Genomic DNA, 26,250 nt, shown 5'->3' on the forward strand with positions numbered 1-26,250 from the left:
GTGAATCTAGGTCTTTTCAAAATTTTATTCACCATCTTCATTTAATGCAGGAATTGCTGTACCAGATCAGAGCAATGGTCTATTCTACACAGTCCTGTATCTGGCTCTACCCTGGCTAGAACTAGATGTTGCACAGAGGAACATACAAGAATCCTTGCGGCTGCTATGGAACAACCTGCCCAGATTGAAAGTTTCATGTGGAACCTAGGAAGTTAGTGGTTGGATTATATGCAGAAGCATGAAGGTATATCCTCCTTACATTTTTTATCCTTATGAAGTATAATTAGCCAGATAGATGTCTAATCCTCTTTTGATTCTTGCTTTGAATTGCAGGAACAACTATTACCATGGCCCATGTTCTCCTGTAGTGCATGAAGTGTGGAGGGTAGCAAATTGAGGCAGACATCTGGCAGACTCACAGAGGGGAAAAGCAGAGGCTCCACTGAATTCTCCCATGGCTTATGAAGAGACGGCCAGGAGCAGCCAATGACTTCAGCATGCTCCCCTCAACTCATGCCCACTCTTCATTATTAACATTAGGGTAGCTGTTGTCAGTTGTTGGCTGCATGAGTGTCCTCTCTGTGTCCTGCACTGGCTCTGGCCACATAGCCCATAGAGCAGACTTCGATTGGACTACCCAAGATCACACTCTGTTCAGTGGCGAAAGCACTTGGCCAGGTTTATTGTTAACAAAGCACAGTACTAAAGCCCAGTAGACTCTACAGGGATGCTAACACATGTGCCCGTTACAATGGACTTGGCTCAGTGATTGGTGGGACTTGCGACCCCTTCCTCCCCTCTTGGCTGGACAAAAACGTGGTCATCATCTTCATACATTTCCACATATCCCTTCCTGCATGTTGCATGTGGGGTTAGAACTGTGGAGGGACTTGTTCTTAATGTACAAGAAAGAAAGTATTGCCATACATATGACAGGAGGTGTGTGCACAGGTGTATTTTGATTCAGGGTACCATGTTCATACTGGCATAAAAGTGCCAAGGCTTGCATTACCACTAAAATATGGATAAAAAGAGTAAAAGTGCCCATAGGAAGCCCCATTTTCCTGAGATCTGTTTCATTACCTGAGTCTTCCTTAACGCACAGGAACTGGAAATATTTCTATACTTACTTATCCCTATACATGGATAGCTCAGTGGTTTAAGCATTGGCCTGCTAAACCCAGGGTTGTGAGTTCAATCCTTGAGGGGGCCACCTAGGGATCTGGGGCAAAATCAGTACTTGGTCCTGCTAGTGAGGGCAGGGGGCTGGACTTGATGACCTTTCAAGGTCCCTTCCAGTTCTAGGAGATAGGATATCTCCATTAATTATTTTTTTTTGAGCAGGAAACCCTTACCCATTCACTAAAATCTGAACATAGAGCAAATGATTTTCTGCTTTCCAATCAACTCTTTATAAATATTAAGCCTCCTCCTCCTCCTCCTTCTTCTCTTTCTCTCTCTCTCTCTCTCTTTTTAAACAGAACAACCTTGTGGAAGCATTGTTATGTTATTAATGCTTATTTAACCCATGGAAAGTGATTTATCCTGTTTTACCAAGAAACCTTGGTGCTTATTCTATTCTTCCTAGGAGATTGACATTTCAAGGATAATATAATATTCTCTCTGAGGGATAGTTGGTACATGAAATTACTGAAAGAATACATGCTTATTCACTTTAACTAGATATATGCTGGGGGAATTTGCCAGGTGTTGCCAAGTTTATACTCTTCTAACTTAAGGCTAATACTTACATACTAACATAAACGCTGCACCAGTTAATTTTCAATAGACATGTACAGCCTGGTTATACTTGAGTTGCTCCATTGATTTAAAAGGCAGCATTTCTCTCAATGTTTTTTACTTTTAAACAATTCAAATAACTTAGTTTAAACACAGTTATTCTATGATGTGAAGCCTGCAGGCTCTTGTCAATCTTTACTGTTTCAAATTTTTAAAATAAAAGAATTTTCTGGAACTAAGAATTTCTGTCCCTTTTGATAAGCTGTATGCTTTTTTTTTTTTTTTTTTTTTTTTTTAAACAGGCAGTCCTAGAATGAACAGCTGTTTGTGCAGCTTGTGAATCTGCATATTACCCAAGATTTTAACTATGCAAAATAATGAGTAATACTTTAATCCATCTCTTATCTCATATATACTCAAACAAATTATTTCATGATGTTGTTTTCAAAGTATTCCCCATCTTCCACCTTTGTCAGAATTGATCAATTTGATTTTGCAGTGGTATTGATTTTTAATGCAGCCTAAAGTAGTTTTTAAGAACTATTCCATGATAAGATTTGCAATGTGACTTCTTTATTGGCACTTGGTGTTAGTATTTTGGACTAACAAATCTGTATTTAATTCCACCACATTTACTTTTCTTCAGTAACTGAATTCCGATCTTCAATTTGGAATTTGTATATATTTCATAGGTATAGGGGCTGACTTTTTAAAAGAGTATCAACATGGCTTCACATTTGTTTGTCCCCTAGTAACTGTGGGCACCCCTTTCCAGGGGAATTTACTTTTGGTGCGAATGATGGCATGCAGAATTCTAATGACCTGACTTGTTAGCTCAAAAAGGAATCCAAATCAGAATCCTCAGATACAGGGTGGGCATCCTGTTTACCCACATATATTTACTGTACTCCACAATAAATCCCTTTATGGTCTATGTTAGTTACATCCTCACTTCACAGTACTGTTTGATTTGTCCTTTCATACTATTCATCCCCCAAACCATCCACTATGGATCTAATGAGCAAAATATGGGATATTTCCTTTTAAATATTCTTTAAAATGATACCTGTCCTTTTCATGTACTTAGATGGTTAGCTCTTTGGCACACAGACCATCTTTTTGTTATATGTGTGTACAGTCCTCAGCACAACAGGGCACTGATCCCATACAGGGGTTCCCTAGGTGCAACCACATTACAAATAATAATAATACTGCCATATTGGTCATGCATTGGTTCAGGGGTGGAAGAACAGTGAGTCAGGCACTTAAACCCAGATCCACAAAAGAATGTAGGTGCCTAACTCCCGGAATGGGGCGGAGCTTTTGCATCTATTTTTGGCTAGTTTAGGAAGCTCCTAGCCTATGGTGCTGGCTTTTGTGGATCCCATTCTTAGGGGCCTATCGCTCCCCACACACTGTATAGGCACCAACTGGGATTATAGCTTTATGGACTAGGCACCTAAAAGATAGGTGTAGCAATGCTCAATGTTGAAATGTCTAAGTCCTTTTATGGAGAGGAGCTCTAGCTGCATGATATATTATATTTTGTGGTTGTAATACACTAAACACTCAAGTATCAGAGGGGTAGCCGTGTTAGTCTGGATCTGTAAAAGCAGCAAAGAGTCCTGTGGCACCTTATAGACTAACAGACGTATTGGAGCATGAGCTTTCGTGGGTGAATACTTGCATCCGACGAAGTGGGCATTTACCCACAAAAGCTCATGCTCCAATACGTCTGTTAGTCTATAAGGTGCCACAGGACTCTTTGCTGCTTACACTAAACACTGTGATGTACCAGACACTACTCATAAATAATAATAAAGCCATATTTTTCTTTAGTTTTCCCCATTCCCCCTTAACTCCTCTTGATGTATGCGTACTGCCCAAGTTGCTCCTATTCTGCTTATTCTTTTTATACCTCACTCTGCAAACTGTGGAGTATGGAAAAGAAAGTAAATTCCATGGAGAGAAAAGGGCCTGGCACACTGCGAGAAATAGAAGGGAAGCTCTCAGATGGACCCCAGGTGGGAGTACACTGGTGGAATCTCCATAATATGGAACTAGGAGGCATGTCTCAGACTCTAGGGGATTACAGCAAGGTGAAAGGATTCTAAAACATCCCACAAAATCTAGGTCAGTTGAGAAGTATGTTCTCCCCACCTGGAATGGTAGATTACAATAGGTCAGTTTAAGGTACAATTCCACCTTCTCATATGCACACACAACTCCAACTGAATGCAATGGAAGTTAGAACTGTGTCCCTGAGATTAAAATTTGGCCTGTAGCTATTCAGAAACTTTTTCATAACCTATATTACCACATGCATGAACAGAAGCAGATCACATCAGGGCTGAGGTTGCTGTCAAAAGAGGGTGGCAGAGAAGGAGATCCTGCTAGGCTATGCCCAGCCAAAAGGGGCACGCCAGCTGGTGAATCACTCTTCTAGGCTTCAATATTGGGAGCCAAATTAAAGCCCGGCTAAGAACATATCCCTTCCCCTCTGAGATGATTTATTTTTGAATGTATTTTGTAATTCCCACTTTATGTAGAAAGTACAAAACATAGAGCCCTTTGTGGGTATGTCGACACTGCAGCTGGAAATGAGCCTCCCAGTGCAGGTAGACAGGTTAGGTCTAGAGGGGCTTGAGATGCCATGCTAAAAATAGCAGTGTGAGAATTGTGGTTTCAATGGTGGCTCAGGTTCTCATGTCCACCTCACCCCCTGAGCTCAGGTGGCTAGTTCAAGTCTCTGTTGGGACTGCAATGTCTACATTGCTATTTGTAGCATGTGAGCTTGAGCTAAGCTAACTTGAGTCTGTGTACTAGCTCCAATGTAGGATATACCCTTAAAGTTCCTGTTTCTATAGATAGTCTTCCCCTTTTCTTTCACCATCTGAAAGTGCATGTCTACACTTACCTCCGGCGCAATCGATCCAGCGGGGTTTGATTGATCGTGTCTAGTGAAAATGTGATAAATCAACTGCTGAGTGCTCTCCTGTCGACTCTGGTACTCCACCGGAGCAAGAAGCGTCCGTGGAGTCAATAGGGGAGCATCAGCAGTCGACCTACTGCATTGAAGACACTGTGGTAAGTAGCTCTAAGTACGTCAACTTCAGCTATGCTATTTTTGTAGCTGAAGTTGTGTAACTTAGACCAACTTAGCTCGCCCTCATCCCCCCAGTATAGACCAGGCCTTAGTAACCACTTTTTTCATATTGTTTGTCCTTAAACGCCTCTAAGACTTCCTCATCTCTACTGTTGCAGGTATTACCATCTTTACTGATGCAGTTAGCATGCACAAGTTGATTGACAGTGTAATCCACATTTTTATGTGATTGGGTGGCAGCTGTCTCCCAGGAGTGATGTGTTTAGGACCATGCCTTTTAAACAGAGCTCAATGATAAATCTCCCATTTTCAATAGTGATGTTTACTCTAAGAAATTGACTCTGCTTTCGCTGTACTCAAGGGTAAACTTTTAAACTGGGGTCAAGTTTTACGGAAAGCTATTAGTCACTTTGGGCTCCTCTATGGATGTTATCATAAGAGGATTTTAGGTTTAAGAGGTTTGCTTGATTTGTTATGATAACTCGTATGTATAAAAGTGAATAGTCAAGCAGCATTTGCATTCCAATTGCTATTATTTAAAAGTAATCCTGGTTTATTCATTCCAGTGGGGCAAACTCAATCAGATCATGAACATTTGACTCCCGTCTAAATGTCCAACAAGGTGACTTGGTGTCATTAGGTACTCATCATATATGAGTTTCACAGGTGGATAAATTATGATCCCCAGTGTTATTTGTGCGTTAGGAGCCTTGTCCATGTGTACAAACACCTTGGTTATTGTGTATGTATATGGCTGCTTGGGTACACTTATTAAAAACCTATACTATGCTGGTATGTGTATAAAATGACTTAATGGCTTTCCCACAAAGAAGGCCTAATATTTAAATTCTTAACAAAGATAGTTATTTGAATCTCTCTTGATAGTAATCTCGGAACATTTTTGACAGTGTGTTCATACATAATATCCTTTGGGTTCACTTCTCTATTAATTACTAGAGTTTTTAAAGATTTCTACTTTACTCACCTCCTTCGCAGCTTTATGTATTATTAATTCCCTATTATAAAATGACCACTTTTGTTCTTTTTAGCTGATCATTTGCTTTCTTATAAAAGGCATACGTTTTAGGATCTTATGGCAATTACAAACATGAAAAGCAATGACTATTTTATCAATGTGTGAAGGTTTAACAAGCCAGGTAAATTAAAGCAAAGTGTAAAAGAAACCGTCTAGAGGAGTATAGTGATACCAAAGACATTCTTAACCTCTATTTTGTATTCTTAAACTCCATTATGTGTCTCTCTCTTAAATAAGCAGGAATCACATCACCAACGGAAAGCTGCAGGTAACTTTCCATGGGACAATATAGGACACATGACCAGAGCTGAGAGATTCCTGGACTGAGCATGCCCAGTACAAGGACTGGGGCGAAAAGTTCAGTTAATTGGCACAAAGCCAAGAATTTCTAAAATGGCACCTTGGTAAAAGGCCAAGTAGGGTCAGGTCATAGCTCTGAGGTAAATAACAGCAGTGAGCATATGCAAGGTTACTAGTATTGAACAAGTCTGAGCATGCCCAAGGTAATGTTGGTAATGAGCATGTGCAGTAATTCTAAAGATCTGACAGTATAAAAGGCAGTGTGCTGACAGGCAGTTAGACATTCAGGAGACAGAAAGTAACATAATTGGGAGAAGACGGACAGAAATTGGACACCAGCAAGAAGAGCTGCTAAAGCAGAATCAGAAAGTGTGGAAAGAGAGAGAAGACCAGAGCAAATAGAGCTGACTGACCAGATCTGAGCAGCAACCGCAATTAAAGAAGAATACCAAATAATTTATAAAGCAGCAACAGCGATTAAAAGAACGATGCTACAGGATTTAGAAAGGAAGCCTATTAGGGTTTTTTTAATTATAATTTTAGTGTAGTCTAATGTAGCATATTATTTAATATGTGTATACGTGAAATGCGTGTGTATTTTAATTGTATTTACTTATATAAAACAGTATAATTTAAGAATTGCTCTCAGTGATGTGTTACAAACTAACCATTTGTTGCAAAGTGCGTGGCTTAGAATCCTTTAAACTGTATAAAAACAACGAAGAGTCCGGTGGCACCTTAAAGGCTAACAGTTTTATTTGGGCATAAGCTTTTGTGGGTAAAAACCCCACTTCTTCAGATGCATGGAGTGAAAATTACAGATACAGGCATAAATATATTGGCACATTAAGAGAAGGGAGTTACCTTACAAGTGGAGAACCAGTGTTGACAAGGCCAATTCAGTCAGGGTGGATGTGGTCCACTCCCAATAATTGATGAGGTGTCAATACCAAGAGAGGGAAAATTGCTTTTGTAGTGAGCCAGCCACTCACAGTTCCTATTCAAGCCCAAATTAATGGTGTTAAAGCTCTGCAGTTTATCTTTGAAGTCTGTTTTTGAAGTTTTTTTGTTGAAATATGACTACTTTTAAATCTGTTATTGACTGTCCAGGGAGATTGAAGTGTTCTCCTACTGGCTTTTATATGTTATCATTCCTGATGTCTGATTTGTGCCCATTTATTCTTTTATGTAGAGATTGTCTGGTTTGGCCAATGTACTTGGCAGAGGGCCATTGCTAGCACATGATGGCATATATCACATTAGTAGATGTGCAGGTGAATGAGCCCCTGATGGTGTGGCTGATGTGGTTGGGTCCTATGATGGTGTCGCTAGAGTAGATACAGGGACAGAATAGGCAATGTGGTTTGTTACAGGGATTGGTTCCTGGATTAGTGTTTCTGTGGTGTGGTGTATAGTTGCTGGTGAGTATTTGCTTCGGGTTGGGGGGCTGCCTGTAAGCGAGGACTGGCCTGCCTCCCAAGGTCTGTGAGAGTGAGGGATCATTTTCCAGGATAGGTGGTAGACGTTGATGATGTGCTGGAGAGCTGGGGGTTGTATGTGATGGCCAGTGGTGTTCTGTTATTTTCCTTGTTGGGCCTGTCCTGTAGTAGGTGACTTCTGGGTACCCGTCTCAATCTGTTTCCTCTCTTCCCCAGGTGGGTATTGTAGTTTTAAGAATGCTTGATAAAGATCTTGTAGGTGTTTGTCTCTGTCTGAGGGACTGGAGTAAATGCGGTTGTATTTTAGGGCTTGGCTGTAGACAATGGATCGTGTGATGTGTCCTGGATGGAAGCTCGAGGCATATAGGTAAGTATAGCGGTCAGTAGATTTCTGGTATAGGGTGGTGTTTATGTGACCATCACTTATTTGCATAGTATTGTTCAGGAAGTGGATCTCTTGTGTGAACTGGTCTAGGCTGAGGTTGATGGTGAGGTGGAAATTGTTGAAATCCAGGTGGAATTCTTCAAGGGCCTCCTTCCCATGGGTCCATATGATGAAGATGTTGTCAATGTAGCGCAAGTAGAGGAGGGGCGCTAGGCGACGAGAGCTGTATGTGATTGAGGTCTGAATGCTCTCTAACTTGCAATAAGATTTATGTCTGATTTCTATTTTTAGATTATATTGTAGTAGGGATTATTAGCTACTTTAATAAAAAGATACTTTGTTTTGGAAGCTATACTGCCTGTGTCAGATATAATCTTGTGATAAAGTGATTATGTCCTCTAGTGTTTCCTTAACAACCCTGGAAACTCAGACCTCATGAAGAACAGACTAAGGGGGCTATTGGCAGGTTATTATAGGGGCGTCCCAACATTCATTTTTCGGGGTAATGATAGGGTTCACTAACCAAAGGCAAAAGCTTTCCTGCAGCTAGAGCTTAGCTAAAAAATATTGAAACCTAAATAAATAAAATGAGTCCAATTTTTTGTCTTGCACCTAGTGGTAGCAAGACAGAGTGATATCTTTTTGACCCACTTTGCACTGATATAAATGACTCAACATGATGAAGGGGAATGCTGAATTGAGTCCAATGGAGGCTTCTTTCAGCAAGTCACCTTGCACTTACATCCCTCTGTGGGGCTAGCTCACAGCTCAGCCCAAACCTCAAGAGATTTTTTTGCAAGAGCTCACCATGCTTAGATAGAGTGATGAGCTCTGCTGCATTCCCCTCATAATGGTGTAGCTTTTTATGTGTAATAATTTTTATATAAACAACTTTTTCACATATACATAAATCAAAATTGAAAAGAGCAATTTACAAACAAATACAACTACATGGTCGAGGCGAATTCCTTCCTGATTAGTTTATACCCTGAAGCACAAGATTTTTTTTTAACTAGTTCTTCTGATAGTGTAGTTGCACAAAGGGACTTGCTGTGGTAGTGTGGGATTTGTTTTAAAGAGCTATGTTTCTGTACTGTTTCTTTGTCTCTCACCTTTTAGATGTAAGAATTCAGCTGTATTTTTGTAGGGTGCAGTGATGTGAAAGGATTCAAGATGGAAAATCTAACAGAATGGGGAATAAACTCTGCTGTAACATTTCATGAGGCACCAGATGGTGATACAGCAGATTGTCTTGCTGGTTCTTTTTGTCTGACCGTATTTGTGTTACAGCTTAGGAAAATGCTTATTGTCAGTTGTGAGGCAGGTTTTTTAGATGCTGTGCACATCTTCAGTAACGTCTCCTCTGCTTTATTCTCTCTCTGACTGGTTTATTGCTTAAGTGGACTCCTGCTGTCTATTAGTTATACTTTCAAGTAAACTCAACATCACATAGTGTCAAAATATTACCTGGTATTAGAAGTCCTGCAAGTGAACATTTCAGCACGACCAAGTGTTTTTAAATAACTTATTCGTACCCTGGATGCATTGTAGTCAATTAGGAAATCAGCACTGACTTTGATGGGTCCAGGATCAGGCTTTATGAATCCATGTTCTTCTTAAGATAAAAGAGAGATATTGGAACTGTGTAAATTATAGTGAAGGAGATGAGACAGCTGCTCAGTCAGAGTCACTGGTCTCTTTGTGAGAATGGCAGTTGATATTACTAATTGGACAGCCATTTCACCATGATTTTATCTTATTTCTCAAAGCAGTAATGCACCGCCATAGTATCACTTTTCAATTTCTACTTCTATTTCTTTAAGTCAGATATTATGCATCCAGCTATTCCCAATACCAGTTATCTCCAATGATGGACCTAAATGATTGTGCAATACTTCTTAACCACTGAAGGCAATGCCCTGAAACATGATCACACTGAGTAATTTCTGCTGCTTCGTAGGCTGATCCATTTGTTCTTGCCTTGCAACAAATTAAAGGTGCAAGGTAGCACACCACCATTGCTAAGTATACTGTCTAGATCCTGAAAATCCTGTACTTTGACAAATAGCAATAACCTTTGCCATGGAAAAAAACAACCAGGCATTGTGTTTGGATCAGAACCGCCTGAGGCCCCTTTATTACGAGCATGCAAGGGGGGTTCCAGCGAACCGGGAGCCCCCCCGAATACAGATTTACTACAGCTTATATAGCAAAAAACCACAATTAGCAACACATACTTTCTTGTTAATAATTTTGCCATAATTGGAATACACCTGCCATAAAAGAAGGACAGTGCCAGCCAGCTTTTCCTGTTATTCACGGTTTGCCCTTTGCAGTTAGAAGCTTTCCTAACACTAGCAGTGGGCAGTTATATTTCATAAGCCTGGTGATTACAAATAGTTCTGCTTTGTATTTTTCCATTACCCTGTCTCCAAATAACCCCTCCCTCCCTTTCTTTTCTGCCCTCCGGCCACCCATACAATTAACTTGACCAAAGTTTAGGCCTGAGCAAATTTTTTTACCACACCTTCAACTGACCTCTGGCTAAACACTGAAAGTGTAACATTCAGCTCCAGCTTTCCTAGATTACCTTTCACTTATGCTTGATTACCCCAGTTCTGCTTGCCATATCCCTTTGGAATAAAGGTGGAGGACCACCTGCACACTAACACTTGAGTCGCATGATTGTTTAAATTGAGTCTTCTTTCCCCAGCCCGCAGGAAGGCAGAATACAACTCTGAGTTGTCAAGAAACCCTGAGCAGTAGCAACTGGCAGAAACAGGCCTCTTATTTTTAACAGCAGTACAAAAAGGTAAAGACGAGTGGATGATTTTCCTTTGCAGGCCATGATCCCTTTCATTTTACAGTGGTAGAACAATGACTGTTATTGACATCATTATGAGTAATGTCCAGAGAATATTTTTCTTTTCTTCTATTAAGGAGAGATGTGCTTGCTATGGGCTAGACATTCTTCTGTGTAAATGCTGTGAGTTTTAAACAACTTTTGGTGTAATTCAGGCCAACATGTCCAAACTTTCTGCTGTATAAATATATCTTGTACATCCTAATATACACACACTACATAATGATTGATGCACAGAGGCACATTCTTGTGCCTTTGTCCGATTTATGATTTATTTAATTTCTTCATTTACACAAGCTCTGGGTACGCTTGATAAATGCATGTTACCCATAGAAAAAAAACTAATCTTGACGCAACATAAAGAGGTTTAATGAACCCAACTAACAGGTTCTGATCCTGCAAACATTAACATGCATAAAGTTGCGCACATACATGAATGGTCCTATTGACTTCAATGGAACTACTCACATATGTAAAGTTAAGCATGTGTTAATTCAGGATTGGGACCAAAACCACCAACAGAATCCCCCTCCAAGCACATCCATCTCCCAGTGGTCCAGGGAGAGAAGATGGGCTGTGCATCATGCCCTGAAGGTTAACACACTCAGTCTTTTGCAAACAGACGCTCCTATTCTGCAGACAAGTACACCATGTTCTCCAGTCCATGTTGCCAGGGAGGGCAAGAAACAGTGGGGAGTTACAGCGTGTCTACATGTATGCATCTGGTTTCTGTAATTCTCAGCTGATCTGAGGATTTCAGGAACAAATCCCTTGCCTGAGAAAGATGAAAACACTGCCAATACATATTCAAGAGTTTTCTCTATCGTGTGTGTGCTTTTGCTATGAGTTAGGTGACATCAAAAGAGAGACCTGGTTATGTGTGAGCATGAGCAAGACAGTAGTGATGCAAATGAACAAGAGGAAGGCCTTCAGAGGTAAGTCTAAAATTCACTCTTGCCTGTTAATGTTACATCCCATTCGTGCTTCAATGCCGAGGTGCAAGAAAGGGTTCAGAGTAGAGCTACAAGAATGATTCAAAGATTAGAAAACATGTCTCATAGTTATAGACTCAAGGAGCTCAATCTATTTAGCTTAACAAAAGGAAAGTTAAGGGTTACTTGATTACAGTCTGTAAGTACATACTTGGGGAACAAATATTTGATAATGGCATCTTCAATCCAGGAGACAAAGGTATAATACAATCCAATGGCTGGAAGTTGAAGCCAGACAAATTCATACGGGAAATAAGGCATACATTTTTGAGGGTAATTAACACTGGCACAATTTGCCAAGGGTCGTGGTGGAGTCTCCATCACTGGCAAATTTTAAATTAAGACTAGATTATTTCTTTAACAGATATGTTCTAGTTATTTTGGGGGGGTAGTTCTGTGGCCTGTGCTATAGAGGAGGTCAGGCTAAACTATTACAATGGTCCCTTCTGGCCCTGAATCCATGAATCTATTACAGCAGTCTATGGGAGGAGTTTCAACCATAATTTGTAATTTCTTTGGTTGTTTTAATATTGTTGATACCAGTGAGTTCAATTATTGTATTGATAAGGCATCAGATAAGTCAGCTCAATCAGTTTATTAAAACATAGAGAAATCAGCACAAAGAGACAGGTTCTTACATTACCAATCTCTGGAGGACAGGCTTGCAGTTTATAGCTGAAGTCTGTTCTGAATTTCTTACAACAACTACCTATTGTTATACCCTACTTGTTTACAACAGATTGAAAATTCTACAGAATCCAATTTATTAATTAAAGATCTTTCACACCCCTTCTTATCTAGTTTCCAATTATTTTGCAGGTCAGAAAGATTTCTGAAGGCATCTTATACCAGTTATCCCTAAAACAGATAACTAGCACTGCCCATATCTAGCAGGCCTTAACAGAACATATATCTTGTTTTTGCCATTTCCTACAAGTATAAGGAAAAGGGAGCATACACAGTTTAACTATCGATGCATTTCCACTATAAATGTAAAGCATGCTGAAAATATGGTCCATAGTTAAACAAGTTAGCAAAAATACAAAGCCTTTTAAAAATATATGATATTGGATAACAATATCTTGTACAAAATTAGTGTTATTTAAAAAATGTTTTCTGTATTTATTAGGATAGATTTTTTTTTTGTTTCAAATACAGAAGTACTTTTCATAATCTGTGTATCTCAAAGCACTTTACAACATCAGAGTTAATAAATTATAACACACTATATTTTGAATGCCCTGCTTTTCATAAAGCAGCTCAACATTAGTACCCTATATATGCTTACTTCATTGCAACTGCACAATTTGCTGGGGGACTTGGAGTTTTATCCATAGTAACTCTCAAATCTCTTTCCTAGTCAGTATGCAAGAAGGCAACTACTCCCATTTAAAACTCCTCTTTCTTCATTGTTTGCTACAGTACATGACTTGTTAGACTCATTAATCTGTATTGAACTGATGATTTCTGCAAATATTCCACCAATAACTTCTCTCTCACCTCTTGCAGTTCTGTTAATTAGGGTTGCCCTTTCATATTATTTTTATTTTAATTTGTAGCCCACTTGCTAATTGTTTTTTTTTTCTACAATGGTTGCATGTACTTCTCCAGTAATTGCTACATCTTCCTTAAATGCTGCTTAAAAATGAAGTACATAATTCAAAATGTGCTTTTTCCCCAATGCCAACCTGGGTGTTATTGTAAATTCAGTTGTGCCATGTTGGCACAGCCCTGCATTGATGATTTAGTACTGACCCCGCCAGGAGAAGTTCAGTATCTTAACCACTCAGAAACTATACTGATGGGCATGGTATAAGAACCTGAACAGAATAGAGCAGAATCATTCTGAGGTCGAGAATTTATTTCATTCCCTTCCTTGTGTATTAATGGATTACCTTTTCCCCATAACATGTCTTTCCCCTGATATTTTTTTATATTCCCCGTAACCCTTTCAGTAGTATTAACTCATTCTCATTTGTGCTGCAGAAGGACCTGATCCGCCATTGCCCTGGATCTTGGGTTGTCATTTATGAGTACAAAGTGAGGGTAAAACACTACCGTTCTGATGTGGTACCATTTTACACCTAGACTGCATTGGTGTAAGTGATTACACAATGTCCAGGGCAAAGGAAAATCACCCCTTTTTTCTTTTACCTGCCAACCTTTAATACACCAAATAGTCCTACATGGTTGTTTTCAGTTTTCTTTTTCTACAGCAGTTTGGTTTTAACTCAAGTCTTTGATAAAGACTTTCATGAAGCTGCATTGTCCTCTTGTTTTTGTTTTGTTTTCTGCTTCTTCAAAGGCATTTATTTTTATTTTCAAAGATGTATTGAATTGTACTTAGATCCCTTTATCTTCAATGGCTGCTTGAATAACAAACATCATTTTAACCTGGCATCCTGATTACCTACTTTAACCACACAACAGATGAGCCACTGCAATCTACAGTGTAATGGGTACTGCATTGCAGTCACAGTGGTGGATTTTCAGCTTGGCCTCCAGAAGGTTGTCATCATCAGTGGAGAGAGAATGGTTGCACGCCTGATTTGCAGCAGATCTCAACATGTGTTAATTAAGTCTGTAATATAGCTGCTAGGCAGCCAGATTTGCAGCCATCCTGGACTGCTCTGATGTAGCGGTTCAAAATAGTGTAATTAAAGGAGAGAAACAATGCCTTGTACAAACTTACAAAAGAAGCATGTTGTCACTCCCCTTTATAGCAAACAAGTCAGCCATTAAGACACCAAATTATTTCCTCTTTTCCTTTGTCATTTGCAACATAATAAATCATGAATTTCAAGGGACTGATCCTGCAAACAGTTCCTCATATGAATTACCCTTAATATGATTTCAATGAAATTGCTTGTATCTGTATTAATAACCTATAAACAGAGTAATTGCAGTATATAAGAGGTATATGGTATTATTATAACTATTGTATTTTGTTTGTTTTTAAGAATGTGTATTACTTGTATTTCACCTGGTTCAGAATAAAGCTGGGAGAACTGATCACTATGTTTGTTTGTGATTTAATGTGAGAACTCTTCTCCATTTGACCACGTTTGCACTCATGTTTCTGAATAGACTTTGTGAAAATGTTTAAGAGATCCTATTAGTGCAAATATTATTATTTGCATAAGAGAACACCATTTATGCAGGGAGTGCTTGACTAGCCATTAATACTCCCCCTACGCCCCTTCACACAAGGGAGAAAACAAGTGTTTTTAAAAAGCAACAAAATATTAAATACAACTGACCAGGGTGAGTAGCAGTGCTGAGAAGGGGATGGCTGAGGGAAAGGGTGTTTGAGATACACTATAAGTCACGGAAATGTCCCTTTTATGAAAAGTCTTTGCTTATGCTTCAGCACCCCCTAATATGCATTGTGGCAGATATGTGGGTGGGGTTGGAACATAGCTCAGGAGTAACCAACCTATGGAATCATCTCTGTGGTGGTACTGCCCTGTGACTGGATACCTGCTGTCAGTGTGATGTCAAAGGGCTGTAGTATGGGAAAGGAGGCCATCCGTGCTGTCACCATCATCAAGGAGAAGTGGTAAAAAAAAAAATAGCAGAACCAATCAAGGGAAAGGGGAAGACAGCTGCAGCAGCAATCATAAAGTGGACAACAGCAGCTGCAAGGCAGTAGTGGACAGTTCTTTCCTCCGGATGTTGCACTGCAGCAGCTGGGGGCATCTGACTCATCTGTAGGCAGCAGCTCTCAATCAGAGGCTGCACATCCTGGAGGGGGAAGAGCAGCATAATCTAGAGGTTCCAGGAGGCACTGTAACTGTAGCAGTGGTGAATCCAGTGACACAAGGCAGGGCTGTAGAAGAGCCTCGCATAGCTGGAGGAGGGGAAGGAACAACTGAACTAGCAGCAGCCGGAGACTACCCACAACAGGCATCTTTAGATGTCAAGCTCATTTCTCTCCTATATAATCGATTCTATAGAGCCCAGGCCTGGTCCTAAGGATGCTTGCCTGATCCTTATGCCCAGTGTCCTTGGGCTGATGTGTTGGATCCTACCACCCAGTAGGGCTCTACTACTCTTGCAATGCCTCTCTACAATATTTCCCTTGCCTGTCCCTCAGGGAACCAAACCCCCAGTGATTTGTGCAGCCACTGTGGCTCTTTATAAATTTAGGTCCTCCAATCATGAAACAGGAAAAGCTCCAGGCAATGTTAATGACTAGTCACACCACTTGGCTACAGAATTCTGAATACTGAACAGTCAAATGAATGTTCATGGTAAACAGTTTCTGAGCAAGGCAGCATCCTAAATTTGTTTACACAAAGTATTTGTCAGATAATTTGGAATCTTTTCATTATTGGGCACTGTGATCTTTTCATTGACAACTCATGCACACAAAGGCTAAATTTGGCAGATAAATTGTTTGCAATTAATAATTTGATTCACTAGCAATTTCAGTTATAAATGTGCTACATTATGTACATGGAAATTGTATGGTTACTTCTGTGCCTATAAATAAAGAGGATCCTCCATCTTCAAGCTACCAGTGCAAATCCAAAGGCAATTATGCTAGGTGGTGCATGGTACTTTAACTCCAAGTATAATTGCTATACTATTTACAGGGCATAAATAACCCTGTAGTTACTGAATTTTTTATTTATGGTCCTCACTCTACCTGGCCACAATTACATTATTAAAGAATAATTACATGAATTACATTACTTCTGCACCATAAAATAAGATATTGTAGTATAGTCTCTGTTCATTTAAAACACAAAGGCTAGTGCAATATTTGTACAGAGTGTTAAACAATGCTATTTATTGGTGCAAATGATATTTAACCCTTATACTTTGTCATCAAAGCATGCATATACAGTGTATTGGATCCTAGGGGTTTCTGTCTCTCCACAAATATATCACCACTGAATGGCTTTACTTACAGAACTTTAAACTTTAGCATTGCCCTAGAACTGAAATTGCTTCAAAATTGTAAAAGAAACATTTCTCAGAGAAGTTTATGATGATTCACCAGTGCCTGATCTTTTGTAAAAATTGCTAAATAGCACAAAAATAAAAACCAATTATAGTCTCTATCTACCCGTTGATGTATAGCTTTGAAATAGTACATTTAAACAACTGAATATAAATCAAGTTCAAAGCTGCCTTTACATACTAACTTTCAACAGAAGAGAAAGGAGTCAGAATAACATGATTACATCAGTTAGCTCCTCAGAGTCTCTTTAAAAAAAGCAAAAGGTCTTGATATTTTTTGGTAATTTAGAAAAATAAAATGTAGACACTAGTAAACATTATGTGTTACACTAATGCAATAAGGCATTGCTCCTGCAATTTACAACACACAAGTGGTTTGCTGTGCCCACACAGAGCCCCTTTGACTTCACTGGGGCTCTGTATGCATACAGCAGTCTGCTCACGTGTTGTGCATTGCAGGATTGGAACCTTGTGATGGAAGGAGGAGATGAAGTCTATATAGATCCTTTTTTTAATAGTTAATTTAAAGATCCAAATAAGGGATTGAATGACTCAGGGGAATGGAAATGGGATATGGTGTCTTTCACCTCTAGGTTATCACTTTGAATCTCATCCAGGAAGGTAGTGACCAAAAGTTATTACCACCTGAGAGCTTTCCAATGGTTTCTGTGAAATGAGTTCGTGTTAGGGAGACAGGCATCACCATCACAGGTGGCAACCTTGTCTGCAGCCTGAGCAAAGCAGTGAAAGAGCAAATAGGTATTTATTGGATGGTGTGGGCATGCCTGAACTCCCCTCAGTCTGACACCTTTCATTAGCACTATTTTTTTAAAGAAAAAGGGGATGGAAAATGGAAGGCACTGGGCAGATACTAATAGAGACTGAAATTGTCTGTTCATCCACTAAGAATGTACAGAGGCTCTGAAATTTCTGTGCACCAGGCCAGCAGTGAGCTCCAAATCTGCAATGCTATTCTAGAGGGTGCACTTCTTGAGATGAGAAGTAATTGAGTCTCCATTCCCATTCAGTCCTCCAAATATCTGTAGGATTGGGGTGTAATTACCTTCCCATCCATCCCAGTTGATTTGCTCTGAGATTTTATATACTTAGTGTTTCTACTAATGCATTTGCTAGTCCATTCTGCACATTAATGTCACTCTGCATTCAAAAGTATCTCCTGAGCTCCCTTACGCTATGTCTACACAGGGATCAAAACCAGCAGCTGGTCCAGGTCAGCTGACTTGGGGTCACAGAACTCCAGCTCCAGGGATGAAAAATTGCTGTGTGGACACTTGGGCTCGGGCTCCAGCACAAGTCAAAGCATCTACAGCCCCAGAGCCAAGCCCCACCAGCCCAGGTCAGCTGACCCAGGCCAGCTACAGGTCTTTTATCCCTGTGCAGACATAGTCTTAATGCCCAGGGTCCTTTTAACTATTAGTTTGTTAATTCTTATCTGGGGAGACTTTTACCCTCTGAATAGTTTTACGACATCCACCTTCTCTATGCCCTTGAAAGTTTTATGTGCCTTCATCACGTCCCCTTTTAATCTTTTCTAATGCCAATAAATCTAATTTTCCTAACCTCACTACATACAATAATTATAACCCCTGAGGCACTCCATTATCCTTTTCACACTCTTTCTGTACAATTTCCAAATTGCTACTATCCTTTTTGTAACAAGTTGCCCAGATTTATGTACAATACCCCAGGTAAGGTCTCATTAGCTTTCTATGTACAGTGCCAAGACCCAAGATCATTGCCTCTGATATGTGCTCTACCCCCAAATTGCTACTGCAGTACATTCTGGCCTTCTGTTTCTTTTCCTGATTGCTGCCAGATATTGAGCTGATAGTTTTAGTGTTGTAGCTAATCGCTATCACACCAGACATTTTTTCTTGATCAGTGTATTGCAGCCTTTGAACATTTAGGGGCAGTTTGTATCTGCCCCTTATGTGGGTGGCATGCAGTAAGGGGGAAATGACAAAGAGCCTTCCACCCTTGCAAGGCCTATCTTAGGGTCATGCAGAATAATACCCAATGTACTTAGGATCTCCCCACACACAGTCCAGTGGACCTAGCCAGTCTTAACACAATAACACAAATGGTTGTCAGGTATTACACTACAGGTGCTCGACATAAAATAGTCTTCATGGGTGGGGCACTTTTATTGACTACAGGAGCACACCACTCAGTTTAAACCTGCTCAGGCTTCTAGAATTTTTTAGTTCACATGGAGCATGCTCATAGGCTTCACAGGTATTAGCATAGTCACCCCCATACTAATATTGCATCACCTTATTTGATATGTCACTCTTTGTGGTACAATCTGCTGCAGTGCTTGTGGATGCTTATGTGGAAATCGAAGAGGGAGTAAATACAGCTTGAAGGGTCCCCTCTGTAATGGCTACTGAGCTGCTACAGGGTGATACAGCCAATGAAAACATGATTCCTACAAGCCAGCTCAGGTGCCTGTGGACAGCTTCCATGTCCCTGGACAGAGTGTATCCCTTCCTTATGGAGGTCTTGCTTGCTTCCCACTATACAGTGCCCCTTCACACTGAAGAAGCAATTCATAAGAAGGGAATCTGTATATGGTAGAGGATGGTAGAAACCAATATTTTATTTTCTTGCATCATTTTGTAGTTATTCCTCCATTTGGAGAATGGCCCCAGACTCAAATACTGTCTCCATTCTGGTTTTCCCTACTTACATTGGTACTTCCCCATCTCCATTTTCAGATTCTCTCTCCAGGAATACATCTGAAATTTACAACATTTCCTCATTTTTCTGACCAAAATCCAGGGAACTGATTCTCCATTGCCTGGCACTATATGTAGATGGTTTTATTGTTTCAAAGTGGAGATAAAATGCTAACAAATAAGCATGAACCAAAACACAATTCAGAGCAGAACATTAGGGGTGACATTTTCAGTAGCAGAGAAGAGCAATGAGGTAAAATTTTCAAAAATGGGACCTAGGCACTTTTCAAAATTTTACCCCATTGTTCTGCTATGATTTTATTTTATTTTTCATTTTGGGAGACTTTACACTTAGATTCTATCTTGCCTCATCATTTAATCAGTGCAAAATGGATGTGAAATGGTATCATACTGATATTATCCTGGATGTAAACTTCACCATTAATCACTTTGTGCCAGATCTATTTCAGTGAAGCTATGCCAATTTATAGAACATGAGCATCTACCTCTTTCACCATATCCCATGCCACCCCCCGCTCTTTTTTCAAGCCTCTCTCTCTTTGGTTTTTCTCTTAACCCAAAGTTCCTGACTTCTACTTTTTCAAAATCTTGGTTGTGAGCCTAAATAATCATGAAGGTGAGGGTCAGCCCACAGTGATATTTTGTAGCCCACTGAATGTACCCAGGGCCGGCTCCAGGCACCAGGCAACCAAGCTGGTGCTTGGGGCGGCACCTGGAGGGGGGCGGCGCGGCGCTCGGGCCGCCGGGGAGAGCGGGGCCACAGCCGGGCTCGCCGCCCTCCCCCCGGCGCTCTGGCCGCCCTCCCCCCGCGCCCTCCCCCGGCTGCCAGGGGGAGAGCGGCGAGCCCCGCCCTGCGCTCTGGCCACCGGGGGGAGCCGAGCCCCAGCCGGGGCTCGCCGCCCTCCCCCCGGTGCTCTGGCCGCCGGGGGGGGGAGAGCCGAGCCCCCGCCGGGGCTCACCGCCCTCCTCCCAGGGCTCCGGCCGCCCTCCCCTCCGGCGCCCTCCCCCCAGCCGCCGGGGGGAGAGCCGAGCCCCCGCCGGGGCTCGCTGCCCTCCTCCCAAGGCTCCGGCCGCCCTCCCCTCCGGCGCCCTCCCCCCGGCCGCCGGGGGGAGAGCGGAGCCCCAGCCGGGGCTCGCCGCCCCCCCCGGGCTCCGCCCCCCCCCCGCGGGGGGGGGGGGGGCGGCCGGAGCCTTTTTTGCCTGGGGCGGCAAAAAAGCCAGAGCCGGCCCTGAATGTACCTCTTGACCCTCAACATTCAACTTCTGTTTTGACACGTCATTTTGTACTTAGTGCAAATCAATTTTTAAAAAAATCTTGTTCTTATTGATTTTCATACAGAAGTGACACATTTTTCCAGAAATATTGTCTTCCAGTCAGTTGCAGCCAGGGCTGTCCCTGGCGGGGGAGGGCCAAGGGTGGAAGTGATGGATTCGTCTCCTCCGGTACCAACCACGCCAGCCAATCGCACCGGCCCACTGGGTTGCCCAAAGCATGGGGCCCGGAGCGGTCACCCCGATTCACCCTACCCAAGGGACGGCTCTGGTTGCAGCACAACAGATGCATTTCAGTGCTTTGGTACTTTTTGCTGTTTCTTTTTCATAGGTTCATAGAAACATAGAAGTTTAGCATTGGAAGAGACCTCAGGAGGTCATCTAATCCAACCCCCTGCTCAAAACAGGACCAAACCCATAGATTCATAGATTCTAAAGTCAGAAGGGATCATTATGATCATCTAGTCTGACCTCCTATGTAACACAGACCATAAAACTTGGCCAAAATACTTCCTAGAACATATCTTTTAGAAACTCATCCAATCTTGATTTAAAAATGGTCAGTGATGGAGAATCCACCATGTCATGGAGTCACCAGGGCAATTCTCTGGAACTACTCCATATGAAGCCAGCCAGGACTCGGGTGCCTGCCTCTCTCTGAGCATATTGTTGCCAGGGCAAGAAGCTAACACAGCTTTGACTTTCCTGGGTCTGACCTCAGAGCATTCAGCATCCCTTTCCACACCATGCACTTCCCGCAGCACGTCTGCCTGGGCAGGGTTCCTGGGGAAGCCAGAGGGCCCTGCACCGCAACATTAGGACTCTTAGGCAGTATGCAGAACAGAAGGGTTTATTAGTCGACAGGAACACAGTGTAGAACAGAACTTGTTAGCACAGAAATCAGTGACTTTCAGCCAAGTCCATCTTGGGGAGTCCTGGGCCAGACGCCTGGACTCCCCTTCTTCCAATCCCCCCAGACAGACTTCCCAGCTTCCAGCGACCCAACCGCAGACACCCCTGTTGCTCCTCCTCCTGGTCTTTGTCTCGCTTCCTGGGCAAAGAGTCACCTGGTCGTCACCTGGTTGCATCCCCCTCCTGGGTCTCAGGTTAGGAAGGGCACTGGCCATAGCATTTGTGCAGGCAGCTGGAGAAGCATCACCTGCCCCAGAGGGTCTCAGCCAAAGTCACACACCCTTATTCCCACCACCTAGGCACTGGTGGTGGGAATAAGGGAAACAGAGGCACACACAATATTCACGTAAAACAGTAAGACTCACATAGGCTCAACAGCAAAGAGTCCTGTGGCACCTTATAGACTAACAGACGTATTGGAGCATGAGCTTTCGTGGGTGAATACCCACTTCGTCAGATACATGTAGTGGAAATTTCCAGAAGCAGGTATAAATATGCAAGCAAGAGTGAGTCAGGCTAGAGATAACGAGGTTAGTTCAATCAGGGGGGATGAGGCCCTCTTCTAGCAGTTCAGGTGTGAACACCAAGGGAGGAGAAACTGCTTTTGTAGTTGGCTAGCCATTCATAGTCTTTGTTTAATCCTGAGCTGATGGTGTCAAATTTGCAGATGAACTGAAGCTCAGCAGTTTCTCTTTGAAGTCTGGTCCTGAAGTAAGGCTCACATAGGCTCACATACAACAACAAGGGAAAATCCCTACTTCGTCACACACCACAACCCTTGATAAATTGTTCCAGTGATGAATTACTCTCATCTTTACAAATGTACACCTTATTTCCAGTCTGAATTTGAATAGCTTGAACTTACAGCCTTTGGATCTTGTTATACCTTTCTCTACTAGACTGAAGATGCCATTATAAAATATTTGTTTCCCATGTAGGTACTTATAGAGTGCAATCAAGTCACCCCTTAAATCTCTTTGTTAAGCTAAATAGATTGAGCTCCTTGAGTCTATCACTATAAGGTATGTCTTCTAATCCTTTCATTATTCTTATGGCTCTTCTCTGAACCTTCTCCAATTTATCAACATCCTTCTTGAAATGTGGGCACCATAACTGGAGACAGTATTACAGCAGTGCCAAATACAGAGGTAAAATAACCTCTCTACTCCTACTCGAGATTCCCCTGTTTATGAATCCCAGGATCACATTATCTCTTTGGGCCACAGTGTCATACCAGGAGCTCATGTTCAGCTGATTATCCAATATGACTGCCAAACCTTTTTCAGAGTCACTGCTTCCCAGGAGAGATTGAAATTATCAAAGGGCCTAACTCTGCCACCCTGCCCATGTGGAGCTGTTCTCTGTGTTACTATGTGAGCAGTCCAATGTGAGCAGTCTTGTTATGTGAGCAGTCCAATGTGAGCAGTCCAATGGATTTCAATAGGAAAGCAGAGGACATGAAATATCTTGACTTTAGCAAAGTTTTTGATACGGTCTCCCACAGTATTCTTGCCAGCAAGTTAAAAAGGTATGGATTGGATGAATGGACTATAAGGTGGATAGAAAGCTGGGTAGATTGTCGGGCTCAACGGGTAGTGATCAATGGCTTGATGTCTAGTTGGCAGCCGGTATCAAGTAGAGTGCCCCAGGGGTCGGTCCTGGGGCCAGTTTTGTTCAACATCTTTATTAATGATCTGCACGATGGGATAGATTGCACCCTCAGCAAGTTCGTGGAGACACCACGCTGGGGGGAGAGGTAGATATGCTGGAGGGTAGGGATAGGGTCCAGAGTGACCTAGACAAATTGGAGGATTGGGCCAAAAGAAATCTGATGAGGTTCAACAAGGACAAGTGCAGAGTCATGCACTTAGGATGAAAGAATCCCATGCACTGCTACAGGCTGGGGACCGACTGTCTAAGCAGCAGTTCTTCAGAAAAGGACCTGGGGATTACAATGGATGAGAAGCTGGATATGAGTCAGCAGTGTGCCCTTGTTGCCAAGGAGGCTAACGGCATATTGGGCTGCATTAGTAGGAGCATTGCCAGCAGATCGACGGAAGTGATTATTCCCCTTGTGATGGGGCAAGGCCAGATGGCTACAGTAAAGTAGTGAGGAACAGGTATGTTAGCCCCAGGCTAAACAAATCCCTGGTACCATGGTAACCAAATGGCAGTTGCTCCAGGTTAATCAAGACAACTGGGGCCAATTAAGATCCTTCTAGAAGGCAGTGGAGATAGCTAGATTGATTGGGATACCTGAAGCCAATCAAGGACTGGCTGGAACTAGTTAAAAACCTCCCAGTTACCTCAGTGAGGTGTGGGTGTCAGGAGCTATAGGATGGAGCTGTTGGAGGAATGAAGTAGTATGAATCCATATCAGGTGCAAGGAAGGAGGCCCTGAGGTAATGGTGAAGGAGATATTGAGTGGGGGGCTGCTGTGAGGAAGTGGCCCAGGGAATTGTACATGTCCTATTTCCAAAGTCAGCTACCATAGCTGCTAATTTTAGGGTCCCTGGGCTGGAGCCCAGAGTAGAGGGCGGGCCTGGGCTCCCCCCTCCCCTCCCTGATTAATCACTGAGACTGGGAGACAACAGAGACTGTGTGAGGGAGGGTTACTTCTCCTCACCTCCCTTGTTGGCTAATGATGAAAATGGCTCAGTAAGCTGTGACCCTTGCCTCTAGAGAGAGAAGGGCTACGTGGAGGGTCACAGTGAGCCTCTGAAGATAGCAAAATCCGCCAGGAAACACAGGACCCATGGAGTCAAGGACAGAACTTTGTCACACCCTCTATTTGGCACCGGTGAGGCCACATCTGGAATATTACGTCCAGTTTTGGGCCCCCTCCACTACAGAAAGGATGTGGACAAATTGGAGAGAGTCCAGCGGAGGGCAACAAAAATGATCAGGGGGCTGGGGCACATGACTTACGAGGAGAGGCTGAGGGAACTAGGCTTGTTTAGTCTGCAGAAGAGAAGAGTGAGGGGGGATTTAATAGCAGTCTTCAACTACCTGAAGGGGGGTTCCAAAGAGGATGGAGCTAAGCTGTTCTCAGTGGTGGCAGATGACCGAACAAGGAGCAGTGGTCTCAAGTTGCAGTGGGAGAGGTCTAGGTTGGATATTAGGAAACACTATTTCACTAGGAGGGTGGTGAAACACTGGAATGGGTTATCTAGGGAGGTGGTGGAATCTCCATCCTTAGAGGTTTTTGAGGCCCGGCTTGACAAAGCCCTGGCTGGGATGATTTAGCTGGTGTTGGTCCTGCTTTGAGCAGGGAGTTGGACTAGATGACCTCCTGAGGTCTTTTCCAACCCTAATCTTCTATGATTCTATGATTAATCAACATAAATAAATGAATCAGAATAGGGCTCTAATGCTGGGGTTTTCCAAGGAGCCTAACAGAATTAGGTGCCCAAATGCCTAAGATGAAATTCATATGATTATTTCAATTTATGTTTTACCCTATTTCATGTTCAAGTCTTTCCCCCCCTTCTCCACAAGATGAATTGCTTATAATCCATTAAATAGTAATGTGGCTACTTTGTCATATTTTAGGACAGTCAAGAAATGATCTCACACAGTGAAATTTCATGTGGTACACTGTTTATAATTTGCTTCTTTCCATAGAGATACACTGGATAACCCAATAAGTATTGGCTTCCAAATTATTGGCCATGGGCTTTTAGTGGTCTAGTCTGCATAGTATTTGCTAGTGGTTCACAATGATTTGGCTGGTCACATGATGCTGATTCTTTCCCATTTCCAGATGCTAAACTTCATTAAGACAAGCAAAAATCCTACTTATGTGTTTCCTTTTTCCTGGTAAACAATTGCTATAGTTGTGACAAGTGGGTTTTGCCACCACAGATGGGAGGGGAGGTAGCCCACTGATTTGGGAATGGGAAGAGAGGTGGCCTGAGAAGCTCAATCTATATTAAGTAGTCCTGACTATGGAAAAATTGTGTCACTCCTATACTACACAATCATGGGGGCTGTGTCCTTCAGTCAGTGCATTGCAGTTCTTCTATGAAACTTTTGTAAAGTTTTCTTTAACACTGCCACTTGGGTCATTTTAGTCTTTAAAATCTTATCACTATTTGGAGAGATGTTGAGGTGTTAATACCACATATATTTTCATGGTGGATATTGTATTTGTGCAGACTGAATCAATACACTAGGGCATTTGAATTATTAAAAGAACCAACCTCTGTAGTCTTCATGCTGTCAAAGTTAAAAAAAAAAAAAGAGCCATTACCAATAACCTGAACTCCTAGGTCTGTTTCATGAATACATCTTTCATTTCATATCCGCCAGCACTGAAATGTTCATTGGTGTTTGTATTGTGTACTGTGTAAGTGTACAAGATAATTCTTAGGGGAGATTTTTAAAGTTAACTCAAATGGTAATCATAAAAAATAACCTGACATTTAAATGCATAGAGAGTATTGATTATCTTATTTCTGGCTCTCAGATGAGCTGTTGTTTTGCCTACAGATGTTTCCTCTTTGAAACCATATCAA

The sequence above is a fragment of the Emys orbicularis genome, chromosome 3 (assembly GCF_028017835.1).
Source record: "Emys orbicularis isolate rEmyOrb1 chromosome 3, rEmyOrb1.hap1, whole genome shotgun sequence".
In the NCBI taxonomy this organism is placed as follows: domain Eukaryota; kingdom Metazoa; phylum Chordata; order Testudines; family Emydidae; genus Emys; species Emys orbicularis.